At 38.0% G+C, this 20148-nt stretch overlaps 1 protein-coding gene across 5 annotated transcripts in view; it reads right to left on the bottom strand.

Moving 5' to 3' along the window:
* The window catches only part of TENM4 (teneurin transmembrane protein 4), a 1355518-nt gene that overhangs the window by 480188 nt on the left and 855182 nt on the right, over positions 1 to 20148 (bottom strand). For all 5 annotated transcript variants that reach the window (XM_086882312.1, XM_086882314.1, XM_086882313.1 and 2 more), the window contains one exon: positions 18714 to 18856. The gene's annotated coding sequence lies outside the window, so the exon portion shown is untranslated. The remainder of the gene's footprint in view (positions 1 to 18713; positions 18857 to 20148) is intronic.

The following is a 20148-nucleotide window of genomic DNA, read 5'->3' as shown; positions in this document are numbered from 1 at the left end:
GAATCAAAGAAGTTTTTCTATAGTTCAATTTAAACTTTGGAATCTCGTGGTGTATAAACGATAACATGTTAAAATGATCTGTGTGTTGTTTGAGGCTGTGCCTTTTTGGGTCAGTACTACCACACTGCCATGCAGATCACAATGTTGTTATTAGTGTCAGTTTTATAAGGACCATCCGTGGGTGAAGTGTCCTTAGAGAGGCTTTTTAAACAAACCTGATTTCAGCTTATGGAACCAGACCATCATTATGTCTCTCACCAACCAAAGAATGTGTGTTTACACAAGAGGAGGCCATGGGTCAGAGGCAGAGAGCAGAAGCACAGACAGTGCAAATCAATATTTTTAGATAGTTTACTGTTAAATAAACTGTAAGACCAGGCCCAGCTGGTTTGAGTCAGCTTCACCACTCTTAGCATCAATGGAAGAAGGACTGTTTACTTGTATCACAGTTATGGATCTCAGCACAGTCATCTCGATAAACTGCTGCCTGGAAAACCTCACATCTTCTCTAATTAGCTACTCGTTGAGAATGTGGAAGAGGTATACAGCTTCTTGGCTTACAAATAAAGCAATTAAAGAGCAATTTAGACATCAGAGTAAGGTCAAATATTTAACTTCTCAGAGCCTTTGAGTAATCAGGTGCTGCTGGGTGTCAAACAAGTCATAGGATTGGAATGACCTGATCAAGAAAAGCAGTTCTTCCCTCTCCTGGTGCTCAGCCCAGGGTCTTGCCCTCTGGATGCAAAGTCCTATCCCTCCTGTGCACAGCAAAGGCCAAAAGGCAAAAAGCTTGCCAGCAGAGAAACAGAAACAGATGCCAGTCTGTTAGCTGACAAATCTAGGAAATCTTTCCTTATTTTGCTGCAAGGTTGGCCGTAAATAACATGGTGGGTTGGAGGAGTTGCCTTCGCTCTGCTGAAGAGGGCAAAAGGAGTTTGAATCCAGTCACAAGAAATGTCAGGCAGAATAAATTTGCTGCTTGGCTTGGCAGTGACAGCATCAGGTTTTTCACCTGTTTCCTTGTGAGTCATGTCCAACTTTTGGACATGCATTTCCTGTGTATCCAACACAGCCTGAGGTGGGAACTAATGAGAGGCTTGGTTTTGACATGTGTTGATGTACATAGCACAGTTGCCTAGCACAGGTGCTGGCTTGCACATATTTCTGCTCACTGGATTTGTAAGTCAATGGGGGCTCTGGCTCAGCAACCCTCATGTGGAACTCTCCACTGCAGGCTCTGAATTCTGCCAATACTCTGTACAGCTTTCCTGAATACATTAAATACCTATAGATCATTTACCTTCTGTGAGAATTACTATAAGTCTTGTCTGATAACATAGCTAAAGAACTAGAAAAATTTGATTTTTTTAAACCAGTGAAGATTACAATGAGGTTTCTTTTAGCCTCTGAGCTGTCATGCCTGCTTCCTCCCTTCTTAACTTTCAAATACTACTTTTTAATGTTTAACCTTTCATTTACTTTTTTCCTCATTGAAGTAGTCAGAAAATACTTTTTCATTATTTACCAATTAAGGCACAGAAACTCAAAGAAACAATCAAGTTACCTAGAGGCAAAAAAATAGAAATATTTCATTTTCTTTGAAAGGCAAAAAACTTTTTTAATTGTTTTTTAAATAGTCTCTTAAATCATAATGGTAAATGTTGATTGAAAAGCTCAATTCCACGTTACTCCAATGGACATATGATTAAAATCTAATCTAACCAGGATATGTGTGTGATGGCTGTTTTTTTTGCTATTATTATTAAGAAAAAATATTTATACTACTGTAGAAATATAAAATTCCTCATGGAAATTAGTATTATTACTACTTCAGCTCTGCTGCACCAAGCACTCTCCTTATTCATGTGTAAGAAGATATAGCATTACACCACTTAGTTGAATTTATTAATCAAACTTTATACCTCAGCCAACAACTTACTGACTGTTGTTCAGCTGGCTTTTTGTCACTGCTGTCTTCATTGTCTTTTGATTTTCCAGTTTTCCCTATATATTTTCAGGGCAGCATTCCCATACACTGGACCTCATTCAGGAGGTTACTCCAACCAGCACAGGTTTGTCATGAGAATAAACTTTTAAGCCTCAGTTTTAAAATAAAGTAATAGCATATTTCACGGCCAAATAAAAATATCACCCACTATCATTATCAGTAATACATACTGCAGCCATAGGTTTATGCTGCTGGAGGGATTTTACAAGACTATGGCTTTGTTTCCCTTTTTGATTCACAGGTTGAATACCAAAAAATCAAAAAGGAGCAACTTTATCTTGGACTGACTTGAGGGAGCCTGCTTACTGTTTTCCCTTTCACAAGAAAAGCAGCCAGAAAGCTGAACAGGACAAAAAATAAAACACAGAATGGGATCAATTGAAACATTTTGCTTGGACAGATATATCATGTTTTCCTTTGTGGAGGCTGGAGTTTTCCTTGGTTTCCTTGCATTTTTATTTCTTTAGGCCGGCAGGCTTAAACCAACAGTTTCTAACAAGCCACTGAAATATTTCATGTCAATGTTTTTCTAGTTTCCATTTTTTTTCTCTGGGGAGAGTACTCTTAAAATATATGGACATCACACCTCCTATACAAAAAACTAACTAACTAACTAACTAACTAACTAACTAATCTGAAGTACTATATATTTGTATGGCCATTAACCATAAGATCAGAGCATATTTTCAGCAAGGAATTCAGGCTCATACACACTCAGTACAAATTTGTTCTATCTGGCAAAGGATGAACTTACAGTAGAAATTGTCTTCTGACACTTCTTCTCTATAGTCATTGTCAAGCTTTACTTTCTGTGACCTCTCTTCTGGATTTTCTACTATAGCAAGGTCTCCTGAGTCGTGTCTGAAAGTCTACTAAATATATATAGATTTTTTTTTTTTCTTTGCAGCCTGTCAAGACCATGCATAAAATTTAATCACAGTTGTCTCCAGAAAGAGAGCAGAGGATGTCACTAAACACAGTATATGCCCTTGACACTGCCCACATTCATGGCTTAAAAACTACAATGATTTGGTTTATCTCAACTGGAATTTCCTAGGTTGGCCAGCCATTCTCAACCTGAGTATCTATAACCCTTCAGTAACTCTCTCTTTGTTCCTCCAAGACATGGACAATGGTATCTTGCACAGTTCCTACTCTTTTATGCAGAAACGTACTGACCTAAACTTTCACAAAATAAATAGATTTAGGTTCAAACCTTGCTCTGCAAAAAGAGGTGAGAAAGGGTTTCTGCTAACACAGAACCTTACTCCTTCCCTATTAGCTGACCTCAGTACCAATTCAAAGGCTGTTTATTAGGGAATACTCTCTTTCCTCCTTGTTGAAGTTTTTCCCCTTTGCAGGCAAGAATGCTAGACAGCCAAGTTATCAGCAAGAATGGGTTCATCACCATGTAGCTGAGTTGTTAGCTAGCCCTGATTTTTCATCCGAGGAAAGGTGTCTCTTCTGCACAGTGGGGCAATTTCAGCATGAGTGAATTGAGAGAGATCCCATGCAGATAGGAAGGAAAATCACATCATTTTAGTAATCTCAAGTCTCTGTCCAAACTTATCACCCTGGGCTACTTTTTGTTCCCCAGAGAGAAGCGGAGAATTTTAGGCATATATAATGTGGTTTTATTTTAGGTGTGTCTTTTGAAATGAAAAATCTTTCAACCTAAATGTGCTTGTTTCTCTCCATTGACTAAAAGAAACAGTCTGTGATGACTGTCTCAGCTGTGAGTATTTACATTTGATCAGATGTACCTAATCCAGGCTGGGTTTCTGTCACTTTCCTTCCCAAAATAAACTTGCATTTTGTTAAGAAATCTCTTTCATACTATCTCAAAACAAAACCTTTATAAAACCCAAGATGGAAAAAAAAAAAAAAAAAAAAAAAATCAAATTAAACCCTCCTGTTTTCAGACCTTCATGCCCTAGAATAGACCCTGGTATGTAACCATCACTGTTTGGGCAGCCAGAGGGTGAAACAGACTATAAACAAAACTGAAACAGATTTTATTGATTTTTCCCCATGCAAACTAAGCCCCATGCAAAATCAAAATCAAACAATGAATATCAATAACTAAAAACAAGTCAAGTGCATTTTCAAATTAGTTCCCTCTCCATGGTCTAAGGCATTCCTGCAATAAGTCAGATTAAGAAAGATACCTGCAAGTTATAATTTGAAGTGGATTATGTCCATTTAAGGATTCATTTCAATAGGTTTTCATGCTGATGACCTTGACAGAATAAAGGAATTTACATTATCCAAAAGCTGTTAACCACATACAGTTCTCTACTGCCTGTGCATCATAAAGGTAAAATGTTTTCTCTGACAGAAAAAGAGCTACAATGGGACTTGTGCTCCTACTCCAACATCCAACCCCTTTTCCCTGAGCTTTGTATAAACTTTTCCAGCTTACAGAGATATGGTGCTCCCCCACATCAGAACTCTGGCTCCAAGGATAGACTTACAATTAGGGTTTAACCAAGCAAGATTCAGCAAATATTGAGGGTAAGTCAGAGATATACAAGGAGACACCTACTGTGAACAGGCAGAGGGTAGGATTTATCCCCCATTGAATTTTGGATATTGAGTACACCTTCACATGAACTAGCCACACACAAATCCTCTGATTGTTGATTTGATACTACTAGCTCCTTCCAGCTGGGATGAACCCCAGCCTGGGAGTGCATCTTAGGACAGAGCCAGGCTAATACAGCTCATGAGTTGCTGCATCATGACTGTCTTTTCTTCTAAAATACCCCCTCTGTACACAAAGATGCTTGCACTGGGATGACTTCTTTGTCATGAGCTGGCTTGCTGAAGAATGCCTGGCACCAAATAGCTCAAATTGCTATAAAGACACAGTCTTTATCTGTGAAGTACAGATCCCTCCAGAACTGCGTGGATGGAAAAGTATTGTATATGTAATGAAGTATTTCATTACAGTCCCAGACTCTGCATACTGTCTGGGCTGCTTACGTATCTTGCATTTTAAATTCCCTGGATTTTTTCTTACAAATAAACATTTTAAAGGAAGGACAATTCAATTTACATTTGGTCAGGTTCAAAAGTCGCTGTAATTGAATAATAATTCGCCGTGAAGTACGGATGTGAGTCCTCATGCTTGCCTCTTGACCTGAAAGGATACGGCTAGTGAAAATGTCTAGCAGATAATTACTGTGAGGCTAACCCTGAGGCTTGGCTATTATTCACAGGTCAATCTCTCTAAGATAATTCCCAGGATAATATTACTGAAGAAAACACTCCCCCTGCATAATGCAACACCTGTCCCTGTTTTGAGACTGGGGATGGAGATGGGGGATTGAGCTTTAGTTATTTTTTGATCTCTTCATTTAGGTTTCCTGGAGGGCGGGGGATGAAAGCAGCAGAAGGGGGGAGTGAAGAAAAAGTCACTTTGAAACAATGAACCAAACAATGAACAATGAACAGTGATTTTATGTTCATTACTTGACAGGGCTATGACCAATCACAGTGTACAGATGAGAAAGACACAAATTCCCAGATCGTTTAACAGGACCAGGTGCTGCGACTGGAGAATGGAAGGGGACTGGTTTCAATACACAAAGAATTTTGCTAGCTCAAAAACACTAACAAAAGGGACTTATCAGAGCATTAATCCTTTTCTGGGCACAGGATTTTGCACACCTTGCATCATTAGTAAGAATTCATCTTTTGAAGTCTTGATGACAATATAAAGAGATTGGTGTGCTTCTATTTTGACTGCCAGAAAACCACGTCTCTTTGTGAATTTTACTGCAGACGACCAAGAAGAAAAATAAACATATTGAAAAGTGATCTCAGAAGACCTCTTATAATCATTGTTATGTGTTTTTGTCAAAAAATTTCCAGGACTGAGGGTGAAAAGTTGTAGAATCATACAATTATTTAGGTTTGGAAAAGACCTCTAAGAAGATTGAGTCCAACTATTATTGACCCAGCACTGCCAGGTCCACCACCAAGCCATGTCCCCAAGCACCACACCAAGTGTACAGTTTTGTGTATATATGTGTTGCAGCACATACCTGTGGCAGGTATGCACTGTATTTTAGGCAAGGTCAAGATGCTCCCTGGACTTCTAAAAAGTATATGAGCATGGGACAGATCAGGTCATCATCATGAGTGGGGGTGAGCCCAACCTGCTTTATTCTCCTCACAGAAACCTAAGGCCATAAAATATCTCTAGAGGTCATCTAGTTACTCCCCTTGCCCTGAAGCAGGCTAAACTACAGGGAGGTCATGCCTGACAGATGTTTGTTTAACTTGTTCTCAGAATAATGGAAATTCCACAATCCCTGCAGGTAATCTGTGCCTGGTCTTAAGTGTCCTCATCACCAAAAATCTCCCCTTCCCAGTGTTACAAATCTACCCTTGCTATTGGAAGACAAGAAGGGAAGAGCAGTAACAGGAAAATGTACAAGAGGAAAAAAAAAAATTAAGATCTAAGGGAGAAAAAGGGGAAAAAAGAAAGAAATCTCCAGGGGTCCATGGGTTGATTTGCATTAGTTCAAAATTTTGCAACTGTGAAAGCAGTGCTGAAGGGGAAATCTAGTGGTCCCAGTGCCAGCAGTAAGAATAATAATTAATAATAATTATGCATCTGGTCAATGGACAATGCACAGTAAGATTGCATGATTAGTCTGATCAGCAACATAGAGGAGTGATGGGAAAAGGTATGCAAGGGTCTTAATTAATGCCACTTAAAATGCTATTAATAATGTATGATTAACTACTTAAATATTAATATCTTTCATTACCTTCTTTTACTTTGCCATACTGCATAGCAGGCAAAAGCCTCTCTGCCTATAACAGTATATATGTAAAAGTTGCCGGTAGATTTATCAGCCCTGTATTGAGAGACATGTGACTCCTGATGGTCAGATTTTAATTTTTACAGATCTCTTTAATTTCGCTTGTGCTAATTATGTTTTTCAGCACTTTTGCTGAAAGAACTGGAAGTATCTTAATTACTTACTATACTCATTAGTATTTTTTTGTATTGTTTCCTTTTTTTGCTTGCAATATTTTTGGAAAATACAGACAAAATAACTGGTTTGATCTAGAATAGCAGCATAGCATGGAACAGCTCCAAAAGATAGGTTTTAAATTGGAAACACTTGCAAGAGAGGAAACCAGCTATCAGTCTCAAGTTACTACTACTGTAACTGGAAACAACTTTACAACTACATTTGTATAATTCATATTATTTTGCCAACACTTTGAAGTTACACTTTTTTCCCTCATTTCTTAAGTCAGCAAGAAATGGTTATTAAAGGCACCTTTTAAAAAAAATGAAACTGTCAAGATGTGGCTTTGAAATCTTTGAAAAGATGCCTGTTACGTATAATGTGCTATAAGCACATCTATTAAATCATGGCTCTTGTGTTTCTAACACAGAAATACCAGAAAAGAATTCTTTTCACATAGGATCAGTAGCTACACAATAATGGGAAACACTTGGACTGAAAGGTAAAAGTTGGCTAAAGTAAGCTCCTTCCCATCTGCTTGTTATCAGCAGTTGTAGGAGCAGGGCAGGTGACCCATAAATACATATATATATATTTTAACTGACAGGCTTTTGTTTGGGACTGTGTGAAAATGAAGGGTCTTGTTTTAATTTATAGATACTGTCCAGGAGTTCGAAATTAAACATCAGCTCTGAGTAAAGAAAAGAGCAGTGGTGGGAGAAACTGAAATTATTTTCCCATGTTAGAATTAAGAAAAAAGTTGAAAAAAATGAAGTCCTCAGAATTTGTTGGGCATTTTCTAGAAAGTAGAAGCAGCCTGAAATCAATAGAGAAATCGATCAGTTAACTTTCCCTGTCCCAAGTAAATGAAATGCAAAGAAAAGCAAAAGTACTGGAAAGACATGAAGAGAAAACCTTTGGGTGCCCAAATAAATCCAAGAGGAGAAGACAGACATCGAAGTACGCTCTGTTTAGTATGGAAAGGCACAAATCAAGGATTAAAAGGTAAAGCTAAAGACACTGACAATAGGAAAAAGTGTGAATTAGATATTAGTATTAAATACACTTAACCACTTAAGCACGGTTGTGTGACGGGATCTCAGTCTCTTCCTGTGCTCAGTGCATCTTCAGAAGGTAAGAATTGTCCATAGAAGTTTCTAGGCTGGCTATGAATGAAATTCCATCACCTCCATTAAATGGAAGGTCAAGGTGGAAGAGCTAATGGTGTCTTTGACCTCAAAAATCTTTGAAATTATGAAACCATTAAATTAGGTTACTGATCTAATTGTCCGGGTCACTTGGAGTTGTGGGGATTTTATACAGGCTTTTAATTTAATATATGACTTACTATAGTTGAGATAGATACAATAATTAACCTTTAGTTATTTTTCAAGATACAGTTTCTCTACAAACAAGAGATTCTTGCAGATTGTAAGTGCTGGTTGGCATGAAGTAACTACAATTTGAAAAAAAAATCTCCAAAATCCCTTAAAGCCATTCTTTGCACTGCATCCTCTTTTAAATATTTTGTCATTAAGAACATTAGTGAATTGCTAAAGCAATTAAATATTTGTTAATTAGCAATAAAGAAAAATCAACTTATGTAATTATATGTGAATTAAAAACAATGGAATTAATTATTAATACTAAAGATTGGCATTCTTCCCAGAATTCTTCTGTAAATTTAATTTTACGTGTCTTTTTAAAGCTAAATTCCTTCTCTGCAATACATCCAGCAAAATGATTGATGCTTGTTTTGTAACCAAGAATTTTGCAGATGACAAAAATGTGGAGCACTCATGCAGCTATATGCCTTGTGCCCTAACCCAGTGAATAAAGTATTTAAAATTCCTTTAACATTCAGGTTCTAGGACAGATGTTTCTTGACAACAAAGGAAAAGCTAAACTACATCAAAATTTTAAGGAACCTCAGAGAGTCTAGACATGAGATTATATTCATAAATAATCTACTAAACAATTAGGGCAAAACTGTTGCAAATAAACTTCCCCACTTAAATAAAAGTAAGACCAACCTGTAAAATTAACACTTAGATATTGAGTTACCCAGGGAAGTGGACACATCACCAAGCCTTCTAGAGTTCAAGGAGCATTTGGACTAAGTTATCAGGTACACTGTGCAACCCTTGGGGTTGTCACGTGCAGGACCAGTGTTTTAGTCTGTCCCATCGAAGAGCCTTTAAAGTCAAACATGGTCCTAATCACCCTATTTCTCATGATTGTCCAGGCTAGTTCCCCCTTGAGAATTGATCTGTCACTGTGAATTGAAGGTGTGATTAGAATAACAAGTATAGAGTGTGCTTGGTATTACTCCATGATGGAGTAGGAGCTGATTAGTCAATATTTCCTTCTTGTGCTGGTCTGGTGCTCATTTTAGTGCACAGGTAAAAGAGAAAGTTAGAGAAGACCAACAAAATTCCTCTTTCTTTGGAAAAAAGAGTCATTACTGTAAACAAAGAGTGCCCAGGCTGATGTGTCTCTGCAACTCAGCCAACAGCCTGAACACTTTTCCCACAGTACTGATGGTATTTTCTCAGGAATCAGTTTCTATCACCAGTGTCTGTACTGCTTCCACACCTTCCTAAAGGAACATCTGTGGGCAACTGAAAGAGCAAAGTGTTGAGTCCAAGGAGTCATGATTAGACAGTGACCAGGAGAAAAGGTCAAGGACATGAACAAAGGAAGCCTGTTAAACAGAAGGTGAAAGTAGCTGTTCCATTGCTTTATCTTGGTGTAATTCACGTATTCATTTATTGAAAAGAACCTTCTGAACATGGGTAGAAATTCAGCTCCTCTTTTCCCTCAGCCCCTACAACCATGCTCCCATAGTTCCTACCATATCATCATCTCATTTCAGCACTGATCTTGCTCTACTTGCTGTTTCCCTCTTTTGTTTGCCCTCACTCTTACCTCTCTTTTCTGTTCTGTCCCTCCTTCTCAGATGTATTTTTTCAGGTTTTATTTCACAAATTAATCTCTCTCAGGTCTGCCTTCACCATTTTTTGATGGCCAGTAGCACTGTGGATCTGGTACCTTTGTTTCCCGCCTATCAGCAGCACTGAAGTATGAAGCCTGCTGAAACGAAACCAAACCTGCTGATGGCAGGCCAGGCCATCATGTAGAGGTTTCTTACAATTAAATAGTTATTCAGATTTCTCATGGTTTGCAACCAGTCAAATATCAATGGCACTTTGTCCTTTACACAATTATGTTGTGCTCTCCTTAAGACCATCAGAACAGGCATGTGGCTGTATGTATTTCCATGGCAAAATATATGTTGCCTTGCTAAAAGCATATTAGTCTCTCTCTAGAGACTATGGTGTTCCAATGTAGCCCAAATATTATCCTGAATCCTGAAAGAACTATCTTTAATTTATTTTTTTTTGTTGTTAAAACAATTATACAGCTGTGGTTTTAAATAGTTATAAAATGGATGTGGAGCTAAAGCACCCTGATGAGATAACAGGCCTGTGTCGTACCATCATTGTCTTCTTTCCTGCATTGTGCAGAACCACTATTTCAAGCTTTAAAAAACTAAGACCATATTTCTTTACCTACAGGCCTTGCTCAATTTTGAGGGCAGTTAGTTACCCATATGGCTACAGTTTTATAAAACTCAGTTTTCAATTAAAATCATTTATCAGTGTCAGAATTCTCTGCATCTTATTTCTTTTACAACAGGGGAAGAATAGCAGCAGTGGCATAAGGCATACTTATGCTGGTAACCAATTATTCCCACTGGGAAGAGATACATGTTTTCATTTACAGTTGTAAGATGGAAGCACCACACCTATGAAGGGCAAAGAATCTTCAGTCAAAATGTACTAACCATGGTCTCACCTAGACTTTTCCTGGTCAAACCATGAAAGAATAATCCATTTATTTTATTATAAAGTCTGAAAATCAGCAGAAACTATCAGGGTCACTGTGAACACACATGTGAACAATTCCGTGTTGGTATTGAAAAGTTGAACATATGAGTGATTAGTGGACGGAGAAAAAAGTGTTTTAGTTTTCACTCTAAAACCAGATAGTATTTTCTTAATATTTTGTTGCAACTTTTGACTCAAGCCAGATTTCTTCCCTTGGAAATTTCTGCCTTCTTGAGCAAAAGAGAGATGATGATGTCCAGGTAACTATCCTTGCTGGTACATAAACCTGGTGAAATTTTTAATTCTTTCTGTGCTCTTGATTTGTGTATGCTTTAAAGATCTTCTGACGACTTCACATCTATTCATGTCTCCTCTCATGACCAAAGCAGAGAACACAAATCTCAGAACTTAAGAACCTCCCATCAAAATATCTGTCCATGCTCTGTTATACAAGCCTACACTTCGCTAGGAGCATCCAGGCTTTGTGTGTGCTGAAATCCATCTGTCAACGTGGCTCCCTTTATATCAATACCTTAGCAAATAGTGGGCCATATATCACCACCAGATCCTGAAAAAAGACACCTATTCAATATCAATGTCCAATCTCTTGAGTGAAAAAACACACTCAGGGAGTTATTATTATTTCACAAATGTTGTTTATTAATCTGGTGGGCTATAATGCTTGAATTTAAAATGAATCCTTCTACCTCATATAACTATTGATAGAAAATACCGTCATCAAAGATAGCTTTGCAAGGGTTGGAAAGAAAATAGTTTCTCTGTGCATAAAAATTCTTCTGCTAAAGATGCTCAGAAATCCTTTGACCTACACATGCTTTCACCTATTACACAACCTGCGTGAGGTACTTGAGCAGGATCTTTATGCCCTCCTGTTTAAGTTGTGTACCAATGGCTTGAAACAGCAGCTAAAGCCAGATGTGAAGCAATGTGAGGTTAACTGAGTAAGATAAACCATAGAATCATCGAATGATACAGGTTGGGGAGGGACCTCAAAGACCATCTGGTTTCAGCACCTCTGCCATGGGCAGGGGTACATTCCACTAGACCAGGTTATTCTGAATCCCATTCAACATGGCCTTGAGCACTTCCAGGGATGGAGAATTAAGTATAAGAGATCCTAGGTAAGGATTACAGGAACACTAGCAAATGTAAAATAGCTTAATGTTTCTCTCCACAGTGAAACAGAAATGAATGGCAAAGCCAGTAGGAAATATTACTACAGACTTTTATACATGTCCTAAACTTGATTTTTGAAAAGGACTGGGCATACAACTAAAACACTAAAAATTTCAGCTAAAACATTGGGAACTGATAGAAATATTACTATTTAATGGAAAGAGAACATCAAATGTTCAAATGTTAAGTATATCCTTATTTTGAGTCTGAGTTATTGTAGAGAAAAGACAAATTAATTGTCTGATGATTTTAGAGATTGAAGTATCTGGCATCTATTTTTAAAGCTTATTAGTAATAGGGAAAATACGATTTCAAAAACTACCCTGTCAATATACTCCAGGATCTTTTTTGCATATGCCTTTTGAAGCTTTTCTCATGTTCTTGTCACTTGCACCTATTAATATAGACTTTGCAATTTGCCTATCTTTATCAGCAGAAAAATCCAAGGATTGAAAGAGAAGAGCTCCACAATATCCTAGTTAAGATACCAGCTTGTGAATTGTTTGTGTCCTTCCAGACAGATGTCAATTAAAAGAAAAAAAGGGTGAAAAGGGCGGGGGGGAAAAAACACAATAGCAGAAGATTGATTGACAAGTGCTATCATACAAGATTTCCCTCTATCTTATGAAAAGGACACTGGATTTCACTGGAATAAGTTCTGTTTTCAAAAGCCATCTCTACTGAAAAGAATGCATTCAGAGGAATTAACTGTTTCTATCCTGCAGATCACGTACCAAATTCAGAGTTCACTTTCCTGTGGAAAAAGGCCTTCTTCCCACCTGCCCTATCTGCAATTGGAAGATAAGAAGCAGGTGAAAAGGTCTTGCATCCTTATTCTATGCAAAGGATAAAGATATTTTTACTGGGCTGGGTGCATTTTTAAGAACCAAGTTAAAACACATAATTGCTTTACCTGCTGATACACCGAGGACTGTGCTATCTAGCCACACAGGTGTTGAAAAAAACACTCAGAAACTGCTTTAAAGATCTACTTTGCAAGCTTCACAGTATATCTTTTCCCTGTGAAAACCTCCTTAACTATTCTAATAGCATGAAACTTCAAATCTCTCTTATCAGGTGAAGGCCACCCAAGTGCAGCGGAAGTTGGCAGCAGAAGATCGTGGCTCAGACAATCCTCTGCTACAAGCACCCTTCACCCCATATTGGTGGAAGTTTTACTAAAATATGTTTAACTTGTACTCATGCAGCAGGTGTGAATTTGGAGAGGCAAGAGAAAACCTTTCAAGGGGCATCTCACACAGCCATAGCAGCTGAAGCCACCGAAAATGACACAGATCACAGTCTGGGAAGACAATATAGTGTGCAACAGAGCAGAAGAACTGTTTGACTACCTAGATCAAGCTTCAGGAATGCCTGAGAAGAATACACAATTTAGGAATCCTGCTGTTGTGAGGGTTGAAGAGCCTGAAATTGCTATTCTGGCTCAATGCAGAGATACCCTTGAGAACAGCATAGATATAATGGCTATTAGGGAGCCTCCTTCACAAACCTCAGTCCTGATACACACACTGGTGATTTCCTACCTACAGTCCTGCCTTATTTTAGTGCAGAAACAAGGAGACAAGCAGAGAAATGTGCTTCCCCCACTCATGTAATGGGTAGGAAAAGGAAGCAAGGATAAAGGGATGGAACTGAGTGGAGATGAGAGAGCTGGGAGCAGATGGTAGGAGAATTCCAGGGTATGTAAGTGTTGTCTGTGTGACCTATCTGTTGGCTGGCTGTCTTGCTTCATGTTGAAGCAAATCACAGTGTTTTTGGATGAAAATAAAAAAAATGGGATAAGCCATTTGGCCCATTTCTTGACTCTTCAGGCAGTTTGGATTTGTCTATTTTGTCCATCATATTGCTGTTATGAACAGCCTGAGGTGAGGACCCAGAAGGATTAACCTCCTCCTTAACATGGATATTCTGAAGTGACTGATAACAGTTCCCTTCAGTGTTCATGTACAGCAAGTGCAATGACATTACACCTGAAGAGAACCTGTAAGGATGGGAAAGTCTCCAGCTAAGAATCTCATCCCACTACTTTACATGGATATATTGAGTGCAGAAAAGATAGTGTTATATCCCCATCATAAAAGTGATAACTTGGAGAAAGAGAGAATCAGCTAATGTTTAGCTGAAGCTAAATATGAATATCAGAAAATTTATCTGACCCCCTCTCACATTGTTTCAAAGGGCTGTCAGAGAAGGTGGCCTTGTCCTTCACTCTTGGCAGCAAATAAACAGAAAAACACCCTGTGCCACTAAGACATCCAAAGCTACAGAGGTGCCTTTGGATGATGAAAAATTGATCTTTCCAGATTTTAATTTGAACTTTTGCCTTTGATGGCCTTTCTTCCTAGAATCACAAGTTTGACCAGCATCTCTGGAGATCTGTAGTCAAACCTCCATCTCAAAGGCTGGTTTAGATATATTAGGTGGTTCAAGAACTTGTCCTGCTATTTGAAAGTCACCATGACCCAACTTTCCTGGTCAACCTGTTCAAACATCTGATTACCTTCATGGAAAATCTTGAAGAAATTTGTTCACCATTTTTCCATTTTTAACCACTTTGCACCTATTATACAATTTTTTTTCCTCACAGACTGGTGTGACTGATAGTGACTTCAAACCTGAAGCTAGCACAGTGTCAGTCTTTAAATACTTTAAAAATATTCAGTTTCTAAAGATGTTTTTGGTTTTTAGGAGAGTTCTGTGCTTCACTTCACATAGTGTAGTTCTACCAACAGGTTTATGTCTGAGGTAAAAAATTACTATGCACATCAGCAAATATGTTTTCTTTTGTCCCAGCTCTAAAAACAAAAATCAGATTTATCTGCCAGTTTTCTGGTGTTCTATGCCTTTCCCAAATCCTGATAAATTATCATGCAGCAATGCCAACCATTCATTATAGAAATGATCCATGTCTAATGAAAGAGGTACTGTACTTCTATATTCCTAGGTACTGGAAATTAATTTGCATAGTGGAGGCTGCAAAGGTCTGAGTATATCACCTATTCCCATTTACCTCAGTATATCACCTGAGCCCATTTACTGGAAAGAGTACATCATTAAAGGAAAAAAAAAAAATATATATTAAAACTATGCATCTGCTAAGGGGTATTTTATTCTATTTATCTCAAAGTCCTTTATGAATGTCAGCCAGTCTCATTAATTTCATTATATAAATGAGTGGGAGAGACTGATATAATCTATCAAAAAACCCTTGCAAATCCAGAGTAGATGTAAGATTACCACACCTCAGCCCTGTGTTCTCCACACTAGGCCACACCTCTGCCCTTAACTTTTAACTGCTGAGCAGGATCCAAAACTGCAATGTGATCAGAGAGAACAAACCATGTAGGGTACAATGGGTGAAATAAGGGCATGGTTAGCTGACTACTTCTGATCATCTCCTGTGTCCCTTTTGCATAACAACAGAGAGGAACCCTGACATGGAGCAACAAGTGCTTTACTTTGTAGCATGTTAATTTGCAGTCTGAGTAATCTGAAGAACTTCCAAAAGTCTCAGAAAAAAAGAAAAAAAACCAATTTCTTAGCAACAACCAATAAAACCCATGCTAAGTAGTGTTCCTTTGACCACACTTTAATGAAAGGAATCACAACTCTTTCCATAAACTGGCTCAGGGAAGATGTTTTTACCTAGACATACTCTAGCTTCTCACCAACATTCACCTTGGTCAAGAGGTGCTTAGAGAAGCTGCAAACAAAGAATGATCAAGTACTGCATCTGTTTCTTGTCTCCATGAGCCCCCTAACTTGTAGTAACAGGTCTTTGAACCTCAGGCTCTCTGAGGACATGGCACCAACAAAGTAATAATCTTGATTCTGTAGATGCCTTACAATGATTCCCTGTGTGTTTATTATGGAAGCTCCACATGCCCAGTGTGCAACCAAAGATTATTTTTCTTCCAAAGGCCAAACTTGCATGGAATTCTGTTAATTACATGCACTGTAGAAATGTCAGCCTTTACCCCTCTGTATATAGAGCATCCTTTGTCCTTCATATAATGATTTTAAAGTGTTCTGCAGATATCATTTGATAGAATAATAAAGTATTATTATTGAATCTTTCTGTCTCCTGCTGTCCCAGGAGCACTGACCTTGCTTCCCCAATACAGAGGTCTGTCTGCCAGGCTAATCACACTGATATCTGAGTACCTCAGAGGAGATCCTTATGTGGCAACATTTCTGCTGGAACTCAAAACTGGCCAGACATACTGATAAGATCCATATATTACTCCTGTGCATTTCTGCAAGGTTATAAACCAATTCCAATTTCAAATGTAAATCCTCATCCTGGTGGCATGTGGAGAGATGCATGGTTCAAATAATTCAAACTGTCCCCAGCTGTCAAGGTTCCCTATACAGGTAGCAATGGGTGAGATTTTCAAGCAGATAGCAGCCATGGGGAACTAAGATGAATGGATCCCTCATCCACTCTTTTCCAGCAGATATGTAGTACTGATAAATGTCCTTGAACTACTGAGTTACTATGGGAATAACCTTTCATTTATGTCCTTCACTCTCTTTGCCAGGACAATGCATTCATGCTGTATCTTTAAGCCATGGACAGACAGATATTAGCACACCTTCCTGTAAGTTGTTTTTTTTTCCCCTTGATTTGATGTGTTGTATAGGCATATCCATAAATATCCATGCACACAGCAGGGTATATGCAACACATCTGACAAGGCATGGTTACCCCTAGCACAATACCACTTTTTAATACAATCTTGGCTTGTTTCCACAGCTGTCAGAAAGTCTGGTTTAGGTTGATAGGTCTCTTAAAATGTAGAATTTCTGGAAATTGAGTTTTTATTCTTCCTTTAAGAAAGCCCTGATACTTATGAGGAGATCTTTTTCTTAAAGGAATAAGATATTTTAATAGTTGCTGAACAAATTATGATACAAAAGCACCTATCTGGAGTTATGCAGATACTTCATGGCAGCATCAGCATCCTTTACATATCTGCATAGCTGCAAAAAGGTCCAATAGTTTCATTTTTCCACTCAGAAGCTTTTTATTTATTTTCTTCTTTGAAAAAAAAATAAATGCCAGAGCTCTACTATTGCCATGACACTTTTTATTTGTCCTGAAAAGCCTTGCTTTCTCCATCCAGTGCAGTGAAGATGCCTAGGCTGTAGTTCCTTTTATTGCAATTCCTCTGGAAATCTTCAGATGAACAAGGGACTTGATATAAGGGCACTGGTCTTACACCATTCTCTACCAAACCAGTCAGCTACAGTCAGAAATCTAAATATTCCTTAAAATACACTTATTTTAATTCAGGTCTATCAAGAACAATCTGCCTGCCACTGGTAAAATGTGTATGTTCAAAAACTTGCCCAAAGCTGCAAGAATTCAGGGTAGTCTCATTGCTATATAAACACAATAATCTGAAATGTTTTATAACCTGGAGCAGGGGAAGAAAACACATATAAGCTTATGCTTATTGCTTAAAACCAAAGGAGAACCAGTACATTCTTGAGACATAAAGCTATACTTTGAACCCTATTTGAGTAAAAACATTCTCCCGTGACGAATTTCAGAACCAGAAATGCCATAGGACTCAGCCTTGTCCTTTCAAGTCCATTGCAGACCTCGTTGACTGTATTTTGTACTTTAAAGTACAGTGTTCCTGGCTTCAAGCTGTAGAAATAAACTCAATTGTGTCTCTATTATGGCTTGTTGGAGTCTTGGCATATGTAGGAACATTTCAAATTTCTTTTGTTCTCTCTGAAATACTTTGGGATGGAGATTCACTTGTAAAACCATAGTAAAACACTCTGCAGCTGACAAGTTCTACTTATTTACTGCTGCACACAAACATTTTTTTATTGGAGATAATAGAGTTCTAAAAGGCATCTTATGCAACATCATTAGATGAATCAGAAGTAGTATATCCACATGAAATTTTGGTTGCTGTCATTCAACAGAAGTGTTGGTGGTAGTCAAGATTGAGTTGTAAGTCAATATAGAATTTATTTGGTGGGAAAAAAAGAAGCGTTATCTTTACTTGTGCTGGGAGTGTGCAGGAGTAAATAGCTGAGTGTTGGTAGGTATTTGCTGAGCTGGAAATGCCAGTAAAACACAAGGAATTGAGGTTCTGTGATAAGGAATAAATTATGCTAAGTAGTATATGAGCTGCCATGAAATTATATTTAGGTTATTTCTGATACTTCAAATAAACTTTCAGACCAGTGCATTAACATTGACAATATCATTTATTCAAGCTTCAGAAACCTGGGATCATTTCTCATCTTGATTCAATCACTTTGGTTAAAACTCTTGTTAACAACATAGGAAAAAAATAGATTTTCCAAGTGATCACTATTTATTAGACAATAAATTTAAAATGACACTGCAAATATAATTTCATGGTTTTTGCACTTTTCATTTCTTTAAAAAAAAACAAGGATGGAGACGAATAACAGTGCTTAGAATATTGTGAGGACAATCTTGATTTATCAACTCCAGTATAAACACCCATCAAAGGAAAATTATAAATGCCTAAATACGACACCCATTATAGATGAAGAGTTTTACTTCTTTGACTCATCTTTGCAAATAAATCTAAAAAACAATGATTGTGTACTTACATATTTCAGATCCTCATCTGTCTAAGAATAGAAAGCACTGAAGTCATGTGTCAGAATAACTCGGGTGGCCTCTTCTCAATTCTCTTTTTGTGATCACCATCCACAAAAATCAGTGCGCCACTGCAGTGGTCCAGCCATCCTCACTACAGAAAAGGAGCCAGGTGTTGAGTGTCAGACAAGACTGGCATGGATTTTTAAAGGTTGTTTGTATGGATTTGTAAAGGTTGTTTGCATGGAAGCTGTCAGGGTTTTAAGACCCAGATTCCCTCTATCTGCCAGAGTACCTCCATCAGAATCCAGGCTATCACTTCAGACATGAACTGGTACTCCACTTTAATGTCTGTATTGATATGGGTAAATGAGTATCTACCTCCATATCTAAGGCCAGCCATGTCCAAGCTGCCTTTCCATACTTTGATTTCCCCAGGAACAGTTACAGCATGTTCCAGGTTTGCTCCTACCCAAGATATACACACCATGCCCCTATCCATTGGTGGCTTCACACATTAGATGTGCTCTCAAAGGCTGGATAAGGAGTATATCGAATGTGAGGTGCTTCAAGCTGAATGGAATGAAACTGAGTTCATACTAAGTTACATGCAGACGTTCAAACATGGAGAAAGTGAGAGTGTTTTTCATGGGACAAACATTCTAACTGTATTTTTACTTCCTTTCCTGTCTATATTTTATGCTTAATGCTGGTAATAAAGCGTATTTCCTTATTTTAAAATATCACTCAAATACTGTAAGTTTTTCACGTTATATTGGTTTTTTCAAAGAAATTTAGGAGAAATACACCTGGATGAGTCCAACTGTTTCAACGTACATCAACAAAATTACCATCTCAGTCTTCTACTGCATCTTGTTCAGACACTTTAACGTAGTAATGTCCTGGACACTTTTTTTAGCAGCTCTATATTTAATGGGGACTTGAAGACAACTCTCAGTTTTAGAGGTACTTGAATCTATATTTACCATGAGATCCACTGGGTAATGTCACTCTGTTTAGTGACAGCACTCACCAATATAATGTGTGGCACAGCAGAGAAAATGAGCCAGTATATGATCTTGCAAAGGGCCGACAGTTTCTAGTAGGTCACAATTAACATGCCCCTCAGTGTCATCAAAAAATAGCTTGAAAAGTTGTGACTGCAGATGCAAGATGCATCCCAGCTCAGCTGTCCACATAAAACTGTCCAGTGCAACTAGAGATGCCCTAGTTATTCTGATTGTCCTTCAGCTGCTGTCCAGAAAGACATGGATTTCCTGTAAATCCTGCATCTTCTCTGCCAGTCTCCTAAATAAGCTTGGGCATTTAAAATGGCTCTGGGCATCTCAAATGCTTTTAAGTTAATTTTAAAGCTAAACTTTGCACTAAATCACAAGTTTTGCATTGACAACATGACTCTGTGATTCCCCATCTCACTTTTTCTAC

Source organism: Cyanistes caeruleus, chromosome 3 (genome assembly GCF_971803275.1).
Source record: "Cyanistes caeruleus chromosome 3, bCyaCae1.hap1.1, whole genome shotgun sequence".
In the NCBI taxonomy this organism is placed as follows: Eukaryota; Metazoa; Chordata; class Aves; order Passeriformes; family Paridae; genus Cyanistes; species Cyanistes caeruleus.
Note: the sequence above shows the minus strand (reverse complement) of the source record. Positions and strands in the feature narration are given on the sequence as shown.